This window comes from Anser brachyrhynchus (genome assembly GCF_964034855.1).
Source record: "Anser brachyrhynchus genome assembly, chromosome: 14".
Classification (NCBI taxonomy): Eukaryota; Metazoa; Chordata; class Aves; order Anseriformes; family Anatidae; genus Anser; species Anser brachyrhynchus.
Window position 1 is genome coordinate 16807800 of NC_137709.1, and position 16197 is coordinate 16823996.

Below are 16197 nucleotides of genomic sequence, written 5' to 3' on the forward strand. Positions count from 1 at the left end.
ATTGCAGTGAAAGGAAAAAGACAATGAAGAGGCTCTCTATATAAACAGTTTATTTAAATATGTAGGTAATTTTTGTAGACTGAAGAATTGCATTTGTGAAAAGGATATACACTTTCGTTGCATATTTCTCTATTCTGAAGATTTGTGTAGATACTACAGCTCAAGGGACCACAAGTAATAGGTGTTATTTATTTCTGCCGTTTTTCAAAAGCATTGAAAAAAAGAGACAGTGTATGTCTACACCTCAAGAATTATTTGAATGCATGATTATTCAGATATCTTGTGGCATTCCAGGTTTACTTCGTGCTGAAAAGGAATAAAGGGACAGGATTATATGCCTCCAGTTCTCCCAAATAGCCTTCAGGTTGAAATAATTGAAATAAACTGAAATAAAGAAAAGATGATGTTTTGCTTTTGAGCAAAAGCAATAGCAGAGACTGAATTTGCTAAGATTCTCAGGTTTTGGATCCTTCACTCTTCTTTTAAATGAACTCATCTGTTCTCAAATAATTCCTTTAACAATCCATGGGTTGGCTTAATAAAAAAACGGCTTACTGTAAATTTGTATGTGTAAAGCAAATCAACTCTAAGCTTTAATACCATCAACCTACCCCCTAAATAAAATGTTTTGTCCTCTAGACAAAATTGCTCTGACAATATAAACTCATCTTTTTATTTAATCTGTTAGGTCATGGCCCCAGAGATTATGATGAGCTGTCTCTTAAAGCCCCAGCGTACTGCATTGCAATGTCTCCTGTATAAATCACAACATCCCCCCCCCCAATAATGTTGACTTCCTTGCAACTTTGGGGTGTATTTCCTTGTTTCTAATAGTTACTTTCACTAGTAATAGGATAGCATGCACACAGGAGCAGTCACACAACATTTTTTCATTCCTTATTGGCCATGCTATAACTATCCAACAACAATAATCTATAGCTTTTGGACATCTAAATTAAACATCACTCTGTAGTGACTGTAGGGTATTAACCTGAAACTGAACTTCTGCAGGTATAAAATTTAATCTGTATTACCTGAAGGATATTACAACATGAAATATTCTTTTGGTAATGCAAACAGAAATAGCAGTACTGCAAAGGGAACAAATATTCATTTCATCATTTGCACAAACCATACTTATAAATAGATAAGTGAGCAAAGAATTTGTGTAAACAGTCTTTCAAGAAATAAGGGCATGATAAACCATGCAGCGAAGCAATATGTAGGAGATTTTTGAGCAACGATTTAAAGTAGGAGTTTACTTGCTGCTTTGTACAAAGCAATTTATTTATTTATTTTTTTACATATGAAGAAAATTATATCCAAATACCTAAATGCCACTAGAAAAAGCTTTCAGCTTTCTGAAGAGAAAGAAAATGCAAATAATCTTAAATACCACATAAATATATAATGCTTTTCCTTTTTCAACTTGCATGTCCTATCCATATACCAGAACACTAACAGCTCGATTGATAAACATATAGTTCCACGTACTTCTGTACCCATGCACGTTCATGTTCACAGTGTGCATGTTCATATGCAAAAATGTTCAGAAGCAAAGTTGCTGTGCAACTTCGCATCATTTTAATTAACATTTCTTGCCTATCGCTCAGATTCACTATTACAGTATTTGCCAAAACAGCAGGTGAAGAATGGGTTCCTCCAGTACTTCAGAGTCAAAACGCAGATGGTGGACAGCTACTAAACCAATGTGACAGGCAAAAAACGATGCTCCAAGACCTTGACTCAATATTTTCCCTGTCCACCTTTCCCTCCTAACTTGGTACTTTATTAAACGCTAGTAGGTAATCTTTCAAAGCAAGTCACAGCACAATTTTTTCTCCCCATGTTTTCTTTTCTCACATTTTCTGCTTTCAATATTTCTGCTGGCATCTTCTGATTAACACCTTGAGAGCTGACAGTACCATCATAGTGTTTTCATACTCTACTTCAGGCCTCTTTCTCCTTATACTTAAAACAGAGACTAGTATTAAGTGAATGCAACCTTTGATCTAGCCATACAGTTCCTGTGCTACTGACTTGAAAAGGTACCTCACTATTGAGTAAGAAAACATTACAGGGAGAAAAGTCAACAGTCTGGAGCATCCACATTAATGTGATGGCACTGTCTATTAAGGGAATACTTATTTTACTACTCATTGCAGACTTTGGTACAGGAGTAAAAGAGAATTTATTTCTCAACAACTATTTTGAAGAAGTCTACTCACAGAATGGCAAGAACTCTTTTTGGTGCTCAACATGCAGCTATGCTGGAAGCCCCTCTTCCCATTTTGTTAAATATGTTGACAAGTTGACAGATTTGGCATTGAATACAGGACACAATACCAGAGAGAAAAAACAATTCTCTCATTTAGATATTCATGATGCTTACTGGATGAAAAGGTTTATCATTTGGGGAAGCTGAAATGAGTTTTTTGTTGTTGGTTACTCACAGAGTAACAGGAGCATAAGTAGGCTAAACTAAAAAAAGAGCCACACCCTTTTTTGCCCCCTTTAATTTGTGCCTCCAAGAGGAAAAATTTGACAGTACTTAATAGCCAAGCTTCAGCAGTTATTAAAAAGCACAATATAAATAATATATTACTAAAGAAACAACCAATGCTAGAACTTGCTAACCAGCACAGCAATTAAAGCATCAGATTTGTAATCCAAACTCAGTGATGATATGATTGATGAGCTTCTCCAAAAGGCGAACATCCTATCCTGGCTGCAATTTACTACTGCACAGACAGCTTTCTTCCAGTGAGCAGTAACTAAACAACACGGTGGACTTGGATGCTCAATTCAGGCCTCCTGCCCTCCATACGAGGAGTCGACCTGCTCTTCTATAGCCTTTCTATCATTAATGAGAAACCTACTTCCATAAATTAATTAAAAATGAGTGCATAATACCAACTTTATTGACTGTTCTCTGTATAGAGAAGGGTCAGTCAGGGAAGTGAGTCACTAGTGAGAAGGGTCACTAGGGAAGAGGTGAGCAGTTCACACAGGACAAAGAGATGTACTTAGTTTCCCTTCCTTTTTAACAAAAACATAAACAAGAGAGGTTTGGGAATTGATTGCATTTGAATGTGCTCCCGGTCTCAAGTATCTACCATGCCTGTTTCCAAGTGGACTGTAAAATCAGGGCATAGAGTAGACTTGGAAAGAAACAACAACCACCACCATACACACAAAATAGATGGTGCTGATCACTTGTTTCCTCAATTTCTATTTATATTTCTTGAGTTTTTATAAACATACACATTTTGATAAAGATTGAATCACACTGACAAATTTGTGTCAGCATATACAGTATTTTTTACATATCAAAGACTTTATACAGTTTTGTTGAAGATTATAACAGCAAAATGTGTGTCTAGAAAATGAGTTGAAAGTGACAGTTTCACAGACGTCCTTTTATAACTTTCCTTCGTAATTCCGACTTGTTTGATGTATTTCACACCATACTGACAGTGACATTAAAAAGGTCACAAAAGTACGATGCTGACCCTACACATTCCAAGCATTCCTGCTAAAAATCATATCCAGCACGTATGAGAATTTCAAGACCTATCAAAATCCTGAAAGACAGAACAAATCCAAAATTTGATGTGATTTTCATTATAATACTAAACAAATAGCTTAGGATTCGTGGTGTTTTGCTATTTGTCTTGTAAAAGAAAGGAATAGAACTCACAAAAGAACATTATTTCTCAGAAAATTTTAGATTATCTCAACACTTGGGCAATGGTCCATGCAAACCTTCAGGAAATTAATGCACTAGCTGATGAAATCTATATAAACAAGTATTCAGGAAGGCCAGCAATGATGTGTAGTAATAAGTTAGTTATAACTAATAATAGAAGTCAGCACTTGTATCTTCGCTGTATTCTGGAAACGATAGGATCATTTTTTTTCCAGCGTAACTAAAATGGTAATTAAAAGCTGATTTAGGATCAAAGACAACCTCAAGGTCATAAGTATTTGTAGCTGGCTGTGAAGTATTCTCATGAAAATTTCTTGAAAGTGGATGCCCTATTCCAACAGCAGTAGGTTCGCAGGAGCCAAAGAGAAAAACAGTTTTCCTCAAAGGTTTATACACAAGTGAAAATGAAAAAAAAAAGTGAGCTTTAAGGAAAAGAAAAAAAAAGTTGCTAGACTACAGAAACTAAGTTCATTTAGTTGAAGATTATTATAAAACTACATTTACTGGTCTACTTGAGGTATCTGGAAAAAAAAAAAAAAGAAAAACCCAACACCACTAATGAGCAAATATCGATTGCCATGGGGAAGTCAGCATTATTTCAGCAATTCTTTTTTCCATCTATCCAGTGCTTTCACAAGACGCCAGCCATTACAACAGCTTTGCTTTTTCTTCAATACTGGCAAAATCCTCGTTTATAATCCCTGAAGATACTGACTTCAGTTTGTATTTAAATTTCAATTATTTTCTTCCATTATGCAATAGTTTCCAAAACAATATACCTCAACTTTTAAAAGCAATTCCATAAATACACAACATTTTGAAGTGCTCTTTTGCATATTATATCAGTCGGCAAAATGACATAGAAACAGCAGCATCATTTTTATAGAGGCAAAAAAACCTGCCTCCTCAGTCCCTCCTTCAATTGGTTATCCTGCTTGTGGCCCTAAACTACCTAAATAAGTCTGGGATCAAAATTAAGGTATCGGTTCCAAAATCATAGAATCATAAAGGTTGGAAAAGACCTCCAAGATCATCTGGTCCAACCATCTCCCCGCTGCAGATGTCACCCACTAAACCTTGTCCCTAAGCGCCAGGTCCAGCCTTTCCTTAAACACCCCCAGAAACAGTGACTCCACCACTTCCCTCAGCAATGATCAACCTGTATCACATGAAGGATATTAAAGACAAAAATACAATCTCCACACAGAAGAAATATGATTAATTAGTTTTGCACAAACCATGAGCTATTCAATTACCTGAATCTCAAGAAACAAACAGAGAACGTGGCTTCAAGTTGCTGAAATTTTCCTTACATTTTCCTTAAGTGAAATTACCATAACATGAGTCACTGTATCAATATAGCTAGCCAATATGCAGAACGCAAAAATAATAATAAATAAGTAAAACACACCAGTCACCAACAGATGATGTGCAATATTATTATACATTTTAATCCAGTGGTTTGGGACATATTTTCTGAACTGCATTTACTTCCTTTTAAGAAGTTTATTGGTTAAAATCTATTAGTACAACTATTTATTCCAAATTGCTGTCCTCACAAGCAACTTGACCAATTCACTGAAAGACTTGAAGGAACCAGTATAATGAATACAATTTAAAGGATGACCTATGATAAAAAACACCAAGTTTGGAAGTTTTTTCTCCCCTAGTTATCAGTGATGAACGCACAACACATGAATTGATAGCTGAAAAGTGCACTTGAATATTTGAAACCTGCTTAGAGACTGATTACCTTTCAGGTGTCACTGCCTAAAAAAAAAAAAGTGAAAGATCAGATCCAACAACTTGTTCATGTGTTATGGTGTATTAGCATAACCGATTCCAGAGTCTTTGGGACCACAGAAGCCAGCAGTCACTGATGGGAGGGGATAAGGATGGGTAACAACAAAGAAAGTCAGGTGATAGAGGAGGATTATGATTTCCCAATAGTACGAATCTATGTTTCCCCAGGTTTTTGAATGTATTTTGCCCTGACAAATGGATGCATTTCGTCTAAACTGACTACTAATGTTTTCCAGAATAATCACTATTTCAAAGTTTTCAGTGCTTTAACTCAGTGTTTTGCCTAGCTGTACTGTTTACGTGCTGAGGATTTTTCATCTTGTAGTTTCACACATCCTGCATATATCAGACTTGCCTCACCAAAACCAAGCAAATGGTGAAATCATGGAAGTAGCATTCTGAAGCGTTACTGTGTTGAAACTCAAAACTCAGAAATAGGTCTTTTCAATACATGCCTGACTTGGCAACGGAATGGGAAGCTAGAGATGGATACAAAGCCTCATGTCACTAATTTATATGTGCCATAGTCTTTTGCTGACAAGATTTCTTTTTTTGCTGTGAGAATGAATCACGTTTTAAAACACACCACTAAACACCTAGAGAAAGGGAAAAAAAATGCTAGGGCAACACACAGGAACAGAATAAAACCCTCCTCAGTAACTCCTTATAACAGTGAACTACAAAATAGTGACACAGCAGTTTACCATCTTCCTGCATCCCAGTCTAAACAATACAGTAATAATCATCATCAGTTTAAGTACTCAAAAAGAGTCATGATTATGTCTTGTGTGTTTAATTATCAACAAGGAATCAAAGCACTGTGAATAGCATACCCATTTTTATTTACTCAAATAATTTTATTACTTCCTAATAAAAGAAGGCCAAGAATGTGGAAGCAGTTTGCTGCAAGAGCGTGTCAGTAGGAAATTTCAAAAGACACAACTACAGCCTGTGCTATAATAGATGTTGTCTATTCTGCAAAGCACAAGGCTATCAGCATAGCCCAGAAAGCAGACCTACAGATAAGGTCCTCAGAATCAGTGTACTCTCTTAAAAGACCATCTCATTCACTGATTTTGTGGATGAGAGGTTGTGGATGTCCCATCCCTGGAGGCATTCAAGGCGAGGCTGGATGTGGCTCTGGGCAGCCTCCTCTAGTGGCTGGCAACCCTGCTCAGAGCAGGGGGGTTGAAACTAGATGATCTCTAAGGTGCTTTTCAACCCAGGCCATTCTATGATTTATTTCTGGGTGTATACATATGTATATATAGAAACTAAAGTTGCAGGTATGTATAAGTACACATACACACATAGCCATATACATTGTACATTATACATATAAATGCACCCGAATACATGTATAATCAAGGACCTAATCTTGAGGATTTTAACATACAAGCATTCCACAAGAGAGTCCAAGAACAACCATTACATTGAACAACTTTTTGAAACTCCCACAGACAACAAGCTTACATACCAGCTGCACCACAACCAGAATGTGTTATTTCAGAAATAAAGGGCACAAGTTCATAAGCATGACAACAAACACAATGAACACCAATAATATTCTTTATAGAGAAGGAAATATTTGAGTAGATGTTGCAAAAAAAAACAAACACTAAAAACACAACTAAAGGTACTAACCAACTAGACTTCTCATACATGACAAAGAAAAACTCAACATATTGATACCAGACAACTGCAAAAAACGAAAAGATAAAACAAACACAATATGCAACTGCCAAAGTTAGACAACAGCACAGGAAGTGGAAGTATTACTAAAAAACTGAACGCAAAATAACCAGAACAGAGACTTGCACAGATATTTACTAGCAAGACTGACAGAGGTTACTGCTGGTGTTGAGAGAAATAACGCAGACTATAGAATTCACAAGTTCTTTTGATGAAACATTTTTCAGAAATTTTCTTTACAATACGCTTGCCGTCATTTGTAACCATTACCTTAGAGGAGACTTTCAGCAGGGGATCAACTCCAAAAACACTTCACGGAGAGGTGTTTGGATTTCTCTGTTGAGTCTGAAAAACAGAAAATCACTAGTTAAAGCCATCAGCTTATGACACTGAGGCAGCACTGGCAAAAGTGATAGAAAATACGTATATAAGAAATCTGCCCACTGAACAGAGAATGTGCCAAGGAGAGAGGTGGATTAGCAGTTTATCTCAGAAGTGACAGATTTCTGCATTTCAAAAGTGCCATGCTGGAGTGGGTGATGGAGGGACTTACACAAACAAGAGGAACCTGTGGTTCACCAACCGCCAAGGGTTTTGATTTGATTTAAACTCTATTGTAAAATCCTAAGATTAGCCCCATACAGACACTTTCCCCCCTTTGAATTTCAGGACGATTTATTTCAGGGAGGTTGAACAACACTGGAAATATATCCAAATAACCTAAACATATAGAGTGCAAATAACACAGACATTTTGAAACTTACTTCTACTTCTCCCCACCCACCCAGGGAATAAGAAGCGGGTTCAGGTGGCAATAAACTTGGTCTTAAATGCAGATGGAAGGTGGCATTTTCTTTTAATTTATCATTTAAAGACAGACCATCAGAAAGTCATTACATTGCAAAGATTGTGTCTCTGCACGATTGCCGTGTAAATGAGCACTGAAGTATGCAAATATTGTAGATAAAACAGAAAATGGTTTTCAGTATTGGACTTGTCCTTTTCCTACATTTTGGTGTCAGGTTTAATCCAGTCAGTGAAAATAAAGGAAAGGTTTCCCAGAACTCAAACAGACTTCAGAAGATCAGAACATATTTCATTAACCAGTGCTTAACTTCAAAGATAGATAAGTTTGGCCCCCATGGTTTAGTTGGCTTGTGTCTGTGATCTGAATTCCACCTCTACCTGACATTGTAGCCCACTTTCGTGTTTGCAACCCTATCAGAAAACAAAGAGGGAGTAGGGAAAGTGGAAGAGAGACAAGGTAGCTTAATGGACATCTCTGGGTTCGCAGGCCAGTAAGGGCTATACTTCTTTTAAGTCAGCACCAGTGTTCTGACAACACTTTTAAACTGCTTCTTGCACCAGCAGCTGCAACATCAGGATCACCATGGATGACAAACATGCTGCAGGCTAAATTCAAGGAATATGCAGAGATCCTGTACGGCTACAGATACTTCAATATATCATGTCTGTTTTGGCAGAGGATAATATTAGCACTATTGAGATAAGGATACAGTAACGCTGTTTGAAAATATCTGTATCCTGCCTGCTGGGCTGTGATAAACAGTCGTGTGTTTCTCACATTAGGTATGAGTATTAACAGTATGAGTGCAGGCACTTAAAATCAGGAGCAAAATACAAATAAGTTTGCAAGTTCGATCAAGCTCATAGTTTGCTGGTAGTAGGGGCCATTCTGTCTATGTGAACTTGTATTGCTTAACTTCTCACTTCAGTATTCCAAAAGCTCAACTCAAATGTTACTAGGTTCAGGCCATGATGAGAACAGAAGATACAGCTAGGAGAAGAATGGGCAGAGAAGAAATTCAATGCAGAAGAACGTAGTCAAGCGAAGACTGCATAGATACAGATACTCTGACAAGAGGGCCAGACAGAAATATGCTGAAAACATGAATACATTCGATTTCACACAGCATCATAATGACAACACCATTTTAAAGATTTTTTTTTTTTCCATTTCTCATACACAGCAAAGACGATATTCTATAAAAGACGCTTTTGTTTCAGTGACTTCTTCGGGGAAGAAGATAATCAGCAACTGCTTTAGACAAAAAAGAGGGGGAAAAAAAGTGCAATCAGAATGTTTTTTGCTATGCCCATAACTCATTAAGAGACGTACAAAACCTCACCATGGTGTACGTTCCACTCCATTCCACTACAGATTATACCTTTTCTTTCTCCTTACTACATTTGCTCAGTCCAGCACTGTGATTAAACACTACCTCTGAACTTCCCAAGCATTCTTCTTTGCCTTTTGAAAGGACAGCTTCTTATTTGGAAGTGGTTTTCCTTAAGGACAATCTGATATAACTGCACAGGTCAAATCAGAGTGTCCAAAGGTATTATGATTTGTTTCAAATGTAGAAGGAACAACCATGAAATTTTCCAAATAAGTGAAGGTTCCAGAATTCCTGTTCACCAATAGTTTGGGGTCATAGAACCACAGCTCAGCTGAATTTGGAATTTTAATCTTTTAACAAGTATGCAAATAGTTTCTTGAGGATTTATAGTCATGGAGAGTTGCTCCTATCACTTCACTTTGGTGGAAGTGCTTAAGAATTATTAGAATAAAATTGGAACAACTTTTTCTTCAGAATACCCTCTGCAAGCAGAAAGGGTAACTACCTGAAAATTATCTCCTTCCCTACAGTATGTCTTACTATTAACACAATCATAAACACTTAAGACAGTACTCCCCTCACATCTCCATTATGAATCTCTTAAGGCTGAGTTATGAACAATATTAAACATTAATGCATCATGCTCTAATAATTATTGTCTTATTAGAGCATTTACCCAATATGGCTTGTTAGATGGTTTGTGTTCATAATGACGATAAGTTTGCATTTACCAGAAGATATTAAAAAAAAAAAACACTACCAGCTGTCAATATTATTTCCATCAACAGCATTTTCATAAATTAATAAAAAATTAATGAAGCAGACAAAATGTAGTAATATTGTTAAATATTAATTTTATACTTACTTGATAATTTTTCTAAGAGCATGTCTGCTGAACTTGGAGCACTATTTATTGAAAACACAGAGCACCCACCCTGCCCTTGATTCTGGAGCAGCTTCCTGGACTCAGAGTGGCAAAGCAATGCCCCTCCCTGCCTGGTGGGGACCACCTACAGTCCTGGCCATCCTGCTCAATGGCTGGCAACCAGAAAGTGCTAAAACACGGCACCGACAACTCCCGCATCTCTTCACCAGTCCCATTACCTGCACCTCACAGACAGCTAAACGGCTGTTCTCATGGCAAACAGTTCCTCAGCTGGCAAACATTCCTTCAGACAAAGAAATGCAAGCCAAGTGCTCATCAGTCTCAGAGATGGCATAAAAACACATCCCTCAAGGACATGGAGGAAGTCTTCAGCCACATCCCTAAATTCTGTCCTCTGGACTTAAAACTTGAAGCATTCTGGTGTGCAGTTTTTTTCAAGGTATATTCAGTTTTTAGGTTCTGTTGTACAAAACCAAGCATGTTGATAATCTGTCCATTGCATTTAAACTAGAGCAATGAGGCATATTGTTATTTTTTCCTATTGCCTAATTATCACAATTACTCTCTATATTTTGAGGTTTGCATTCAATGAACAGTGATCCTACAAAGATAAATCTATCTTTCAAACTTAGTTATACCCTGACTTTCAAATCTCACCCTTTCAATTTCAGGCCACTTAATAACAACACTCTTCTAGTCTTTATTGCTTCACTACTCTAACACAGTTCAAATCTGTAATGGAAGGTTTATATTTTCTTCATCCTCTGTCCAGTATTAGAAAACATGCAAGTAGGAGCATGTATTTTCAATTTGGTAGAGGAAACCCACCACCCTGTATGGAAGTGTGAGGAGGGAGCAGAAACGTTTTGAAGTCTCTTTCTGAAAACTAACATAACAGAAAGATCTAAGGATGTAAGTTTATCCTTTCATATTTGAAGAGAGAGACCTGAAGATCTGAAAATTTTTGTGTATTTTGATTTGATCATTTAATGAATGAAGAAAAACAACCAATCAGCTATATTAAGCCCAGTACAGCATCCTGTAATACAACTTCTTTGGTACTTCAACATATTGCAGGCCATACAGCCTATGCTGCACTGGTTTAAAACTTTTCAATGCTCTTTCTCAGTAAGCACTGGGGAGCAGAGGATTGCCAAGAGTTAAAGTCAGATTTTAAAGAAAACAGGATCCCAGCCTCATTTTTCTTCCTCTACTCAACAGGATAAGTTTAACACCAAATAGCAGTTTCTACTTAAGACAGAATATTTTTACTCAGGGCAGCTGAAGCATTAGCCAGTGCAGAAGTGTGACAATTAGCAAATTGAGAGCCTTCCACTTCTTAAATGGGAGGATTTTCTAGTGCGGACTTTCCAGGCAGGTCTGGGCAGTCATCTCTAAAGCATGCTTTAATTGTGCTTTCTGTAGCAGTCATTTTTGTGTTCGCTTTCAATCCACCTGTGCTCAGCATTGCATTCACTGGTTGCCTTAAAGTACATGCTGTAATCCTCCTCATTCAGTTCAGTGCTGTTACCATTATTCCTAAAATCTGTAAAAAGACAAAAACCTTCCTTGATCTCCTGTATTGCCTATATACGCAAACCTCATTGTAAACAATGGAGAGTTTCACCTGGCTATTATCACAGAATAGTTTAAGCTGGAAGGGACCTTAAAGATCACCTGGTTCCAGCACCCCTGCCATGGCTCCCACTGCACCAGGCTGCCCAAAGCCCCATCCAGCCTGGCCTTAAGCACCACCAGGGATGAGGCACCCACAGCTTCTCTGGGCAGCCTGGGCCAGTGCTTCACCCTACTGAAAGTAAATGAATTTCTTCCTAATATCTAATCTAAATCTACACTTTTTTTTTAGTTTAAAGCCATTACCCCTTGCACTATCACCACACTCCCTGACATATAGTCCCTCCCCAGCTTTCCCGTAAGCCCCCTTTTAGGTACTGGAAGGTTGCTATAAGCACATGGGAGGGGGAAAAAAGCATCACACGAGAATCCAAGACTTGCTGCAAAAATTGTATATCATCTGATTTGAAAATACTTGAAAATATTGTCATTGCAGTTAGCTACAATTTGAGTACCCACATTTGCCTCTTTCCTCATCGACTCCCCTGTAACGGAGCACAGCTAGGAGCTCATCTAATACAAGTCAGCAAGAAGAAAATTCAGGATACCTGACATGTTAGCCCACTAAGGAATTTATTCCAGAGAGAATAGAATCGATACAGATCCAAGGCACTGAAATTTCTCAGTGAAACACAAGAAACGCAAGTTTTCTCTTCCAAAGAGTATAGCATTCTTTGTAAAGCTCTAAACCATTTGACAATTAGCTATAGCTACACCCAAAGTAAATCATGTCTGTGACAACCCATTCATGCTTGCACTCTCATCCATTCAGGGAAAAGGAGCAGAAGAGGGTTTTAAAAAGATAATATTCTGACTGCAAACAACTCTCCTATCAAAGCCATTCATAATAAGATTTCATTAACAAGCTCAGCCCTCAGCCATAGTTAGACTACTAATACTTCTGCATACACTTGTCAAGAGAGGAATGCTGTGACAGTTTCAGTGAAGAACCTAGAAATACAGGTCTGTGCATTCTAATTCCATCTCTGTCACCAACCATCTTGGCGATCTTGAGCTAGACACAGTGTTTCGCTTCAATTCCTTCATCTGTATGATGGCAATGATATCTAACTCAGAGGGATGCTGTGAGGATTAATTAGTTAATGTTGGTAAGTGCTTTGAAGATGAAAAGAGCTACAGAAGAGATAATCAGTTTTACAGTCTCTAAAAGCTTTTACCATGTCTGCAGAATTATTTTGGAGTACCACATGAATATTATCTGAGAAAATCTGTCATTTACCACGTACAACCAGAAAAGAGGGGTGGAGGTTAAAGGAAAAAAAAAAGCACAGGTATGCAAGTGCTTCAGCATGTTAAATCACATATCTAGTTCTAAAATATGTAGAGATGTTTTAGGAATGAGCATAGTGAATGAAATGGTCACTTCCAATCCCTCATGTCCACATGAGGTATGCTGTTTTGAATGCTGGCTTTACCCAGGAGCAAACTTGGTGGCAGATGCTGAGAGCCAGAAGATGGGGCCAAGCCAGACAGAACCCAGGAGCAGAGCCAGGGCCCAGGTTCTAACAGTGCAAAGCACAAACCTCCCTGGTACAAATATCTGTGCATTGATACCACTTTCTTCATGAAACACACAATAAAGGGCTTTGTTGATTTTACTTTTTTTCTTCCTAACATGAAATTCTAAAAGCACAGTGATTTTCAGTATGCTTTTATACACGTTTGGATGCTCCAGCTTTTTCTCCATATATACTACAAAGGACTGGGAGATAAGAACACATTCTTTGAAGAAATGTCTTAGAGAGAAAAGAAATATCTAGCTTTGGCAGATTTACTCTGGGTTGCCCAGAAAGTCTTCAATATGTATGTCCCTGCTGCACTTGGTCCCTTAATTTACTTTTTCTCCCAGCAATCAAAAATCGAAGTTTAAATGAAGGAGCCTGGACAGCTTTACATTGTCAACTCATACTTCTAATTCATTCAGGATACATAAGTGTAAATGGCTGGAAAACACAATTTTTGTAAATACATCTGTACATCAACTCCACCATACTCGGGTATTTTCGTATCCCAGACAATGAGTCATATCTCTTGTCTTTCCATTTGAAGTAGAACATTTTTCATGAACAATCCAAAGGACGAAACTTTAGAAGAATGTCATCCTGCACACATCCAACTACTACTTCGCTTATACTTTTTTTTGACATATTCTTGAATATATATTTTTACATGACCATCAGGGAAAAAAAAAGATTTATTGAGAAAAAATGCTCTCTACATAACACGTAATATGATCTCAGCACAAAAAAAAAAGATATACTACAGTACAAACATGGTAAGGCATGTGTACCTGTGCTTTATTACAAGTTAAACACGATTTTGACTGGCACTAGCTACTGTCAGAAAAGAACACTTGTGATTTCTGCAGAAAATTCTGAAACTTCATTAAACCATTCCGTCCTCTTTGAAAGTAACGTCCAGTAGCAGTCAGTCATTATTAGTAGTTACAGTACCATTAACACATTATCAGAAAATCCATATCCAGCTTTACTTCACAATTCAATATATTTTGCTCTTGCTTAAAACCATTACATATTGCTCACAGCTCTACTCCTATCTTATATTAAATGTCAACATTGGTAGGGTTGAAGGGCAAAAAAAGCAACTATTTTAGCTTGCTCTTCTTTCTTAAATCCCTTGCTTTTCACACAGCAGTAACAATCATCTATTGCTCTCAAAGATGTCACCCACTCATCTCCCACTACGTTTAACACCGTGAGACCACACTTCGGTTTTGTGAAAAGAGTTGGAATGCCCTAACTTCAGTGTATCCTCTTGTGGAGGAAAAGACCCCACAAGATTTGAAGGAAGTTACACATCTAGAAAGGAAATCCTGGATGAGCAAGACAATCCTTCACTATTAAAGGTAACTCCATCATGAAATTATTGGCAAACCAACACCAGTCTCCCTTAAAATCACTTATTTCTGGTGGCCCCATTAAGCTATTATGGGCAACTCCGGATGCTCAAATAGTTTGGACAGAACCCAGCTGAATCATGGCCAGTTCGTATGCTTTGGTTCTTTTACCATTTTCCTTTCCCAATATTTATCTTTAATGCCTTTGTAGCATGTAGTTAGACATTCAGATCCTTTCTCATGCAGGCCCAATGATTTAAGGTCTTTCAGTCTCATCTGCATGACAGGTTACCCACTATCCTAATTGTCACTGTACACTATCTGACCCATTCTAACCCTCCCCCCCCAATTTAACATGAAAAACCAGATTTTAAGCACTGAATTAAAATGAAAAGACATGTTAACACTTCCCTGTCTCTAGTAAGTATTTTACCCGTTACACTTTTTGGTCAAGTGGCACCTGTGACTTGCAGTCCCCCTCTAACCAGGTTGTACACCCAGGCCTCAGCTTGTGTGCTCAGCCGATCAGCTTCATACTCCCAGCAGAAATCCTCCACTTTCCTTCATTACATACCCCACCTCTGTCCTCAGTCATCCAGCCCTCACGTACACTGTAATGACACCACCACCTTATTTTTTACACTAAATTTCACCTACCCCACTACCTTTTGCACTAGTTATAGAAATATAAGATGAAACACTCTTAAAACAACTTGATAACACTGCTTCCAGTATTGTGCCCATTTTCTTTCCTCCAGCCAAATACTACCTCAGTTTGCGCTTCTACTCATCTCAAGATTTTACCTCTTTCGCCTCATCCCAGAAGACATCTCACCGGGTACCTTGAAAAGGTTGTTTTAGGTGTCCACATCTGTGTGTAGGCAGTGGGGCCACAGCGGCCTCTATGAGGGAAGGCCAGGACCGCCCCTGCTGCCCTCAGCTGCTACCGCATAGGGCCCACCACAGGACACAGCTGAGCCCAGCACTGACACTGCTATTGTCTCTGGAAAACCCTATAAGAAAGGGTAAAAACACCAAACTGCAGTGAGGAACAAAGCACGAGGAGAAGCCCTACAACGTAAAGCTCAGAAGAAGGAGCGCAAGCAAACGGTGCCGCTGCCCAAAGCGGGTAACATGGCACTGCAGCTACTGCTGGCGCCCTGAAGGCCACAGTCCCTGCAGTGCTGCACCTGAACTAATGAGAGCCGTCAAACTTAACTCCCTGTGCAAGAATAGCTTGTATGCTTTATGTTTGTAACAGTATTTACTCCCAAGCTAGATAATTCCATCTAGAATTAAATGCACCAACATCTCATTACACATTAAAAGCTTCTTCCTAAATTTCATGTACCTCCATAACCTAAAAGAACTGCAGTAGCTTTAAGTATTTCCTGTTGTTTCTTAATGAATCCTTCAACCGATCACTTTACATCTCCTTTCTCCTCCACTTTAC

The 16197-nt window shown here is 38.1% G+C and overlaps 1 protein-coding gene across 34 annotated transcripts in view; it reads right to left on the reverse strand.

The window, feature by feature from the left end:
* Positions 1-16197, reverse strand: part of TENM2 (teneurin transmembrane protein 2) — a 1469731-nt gene that overhangs the window by 797025 nt on the left and 656509 nt on the right. For all 34 annotated transcript variants that reach the window (XM_080555516.1, XM_080555559.1, XM_080555513.1 and 31 more), the window contains one exon: positions 7475-7549. The gene's annotated coding sequence lies outside the window, so the exon portion shown is untranslated. The remainder of the gene's footprint in view (positions 1-7474; positions 7550-16197) is intronic.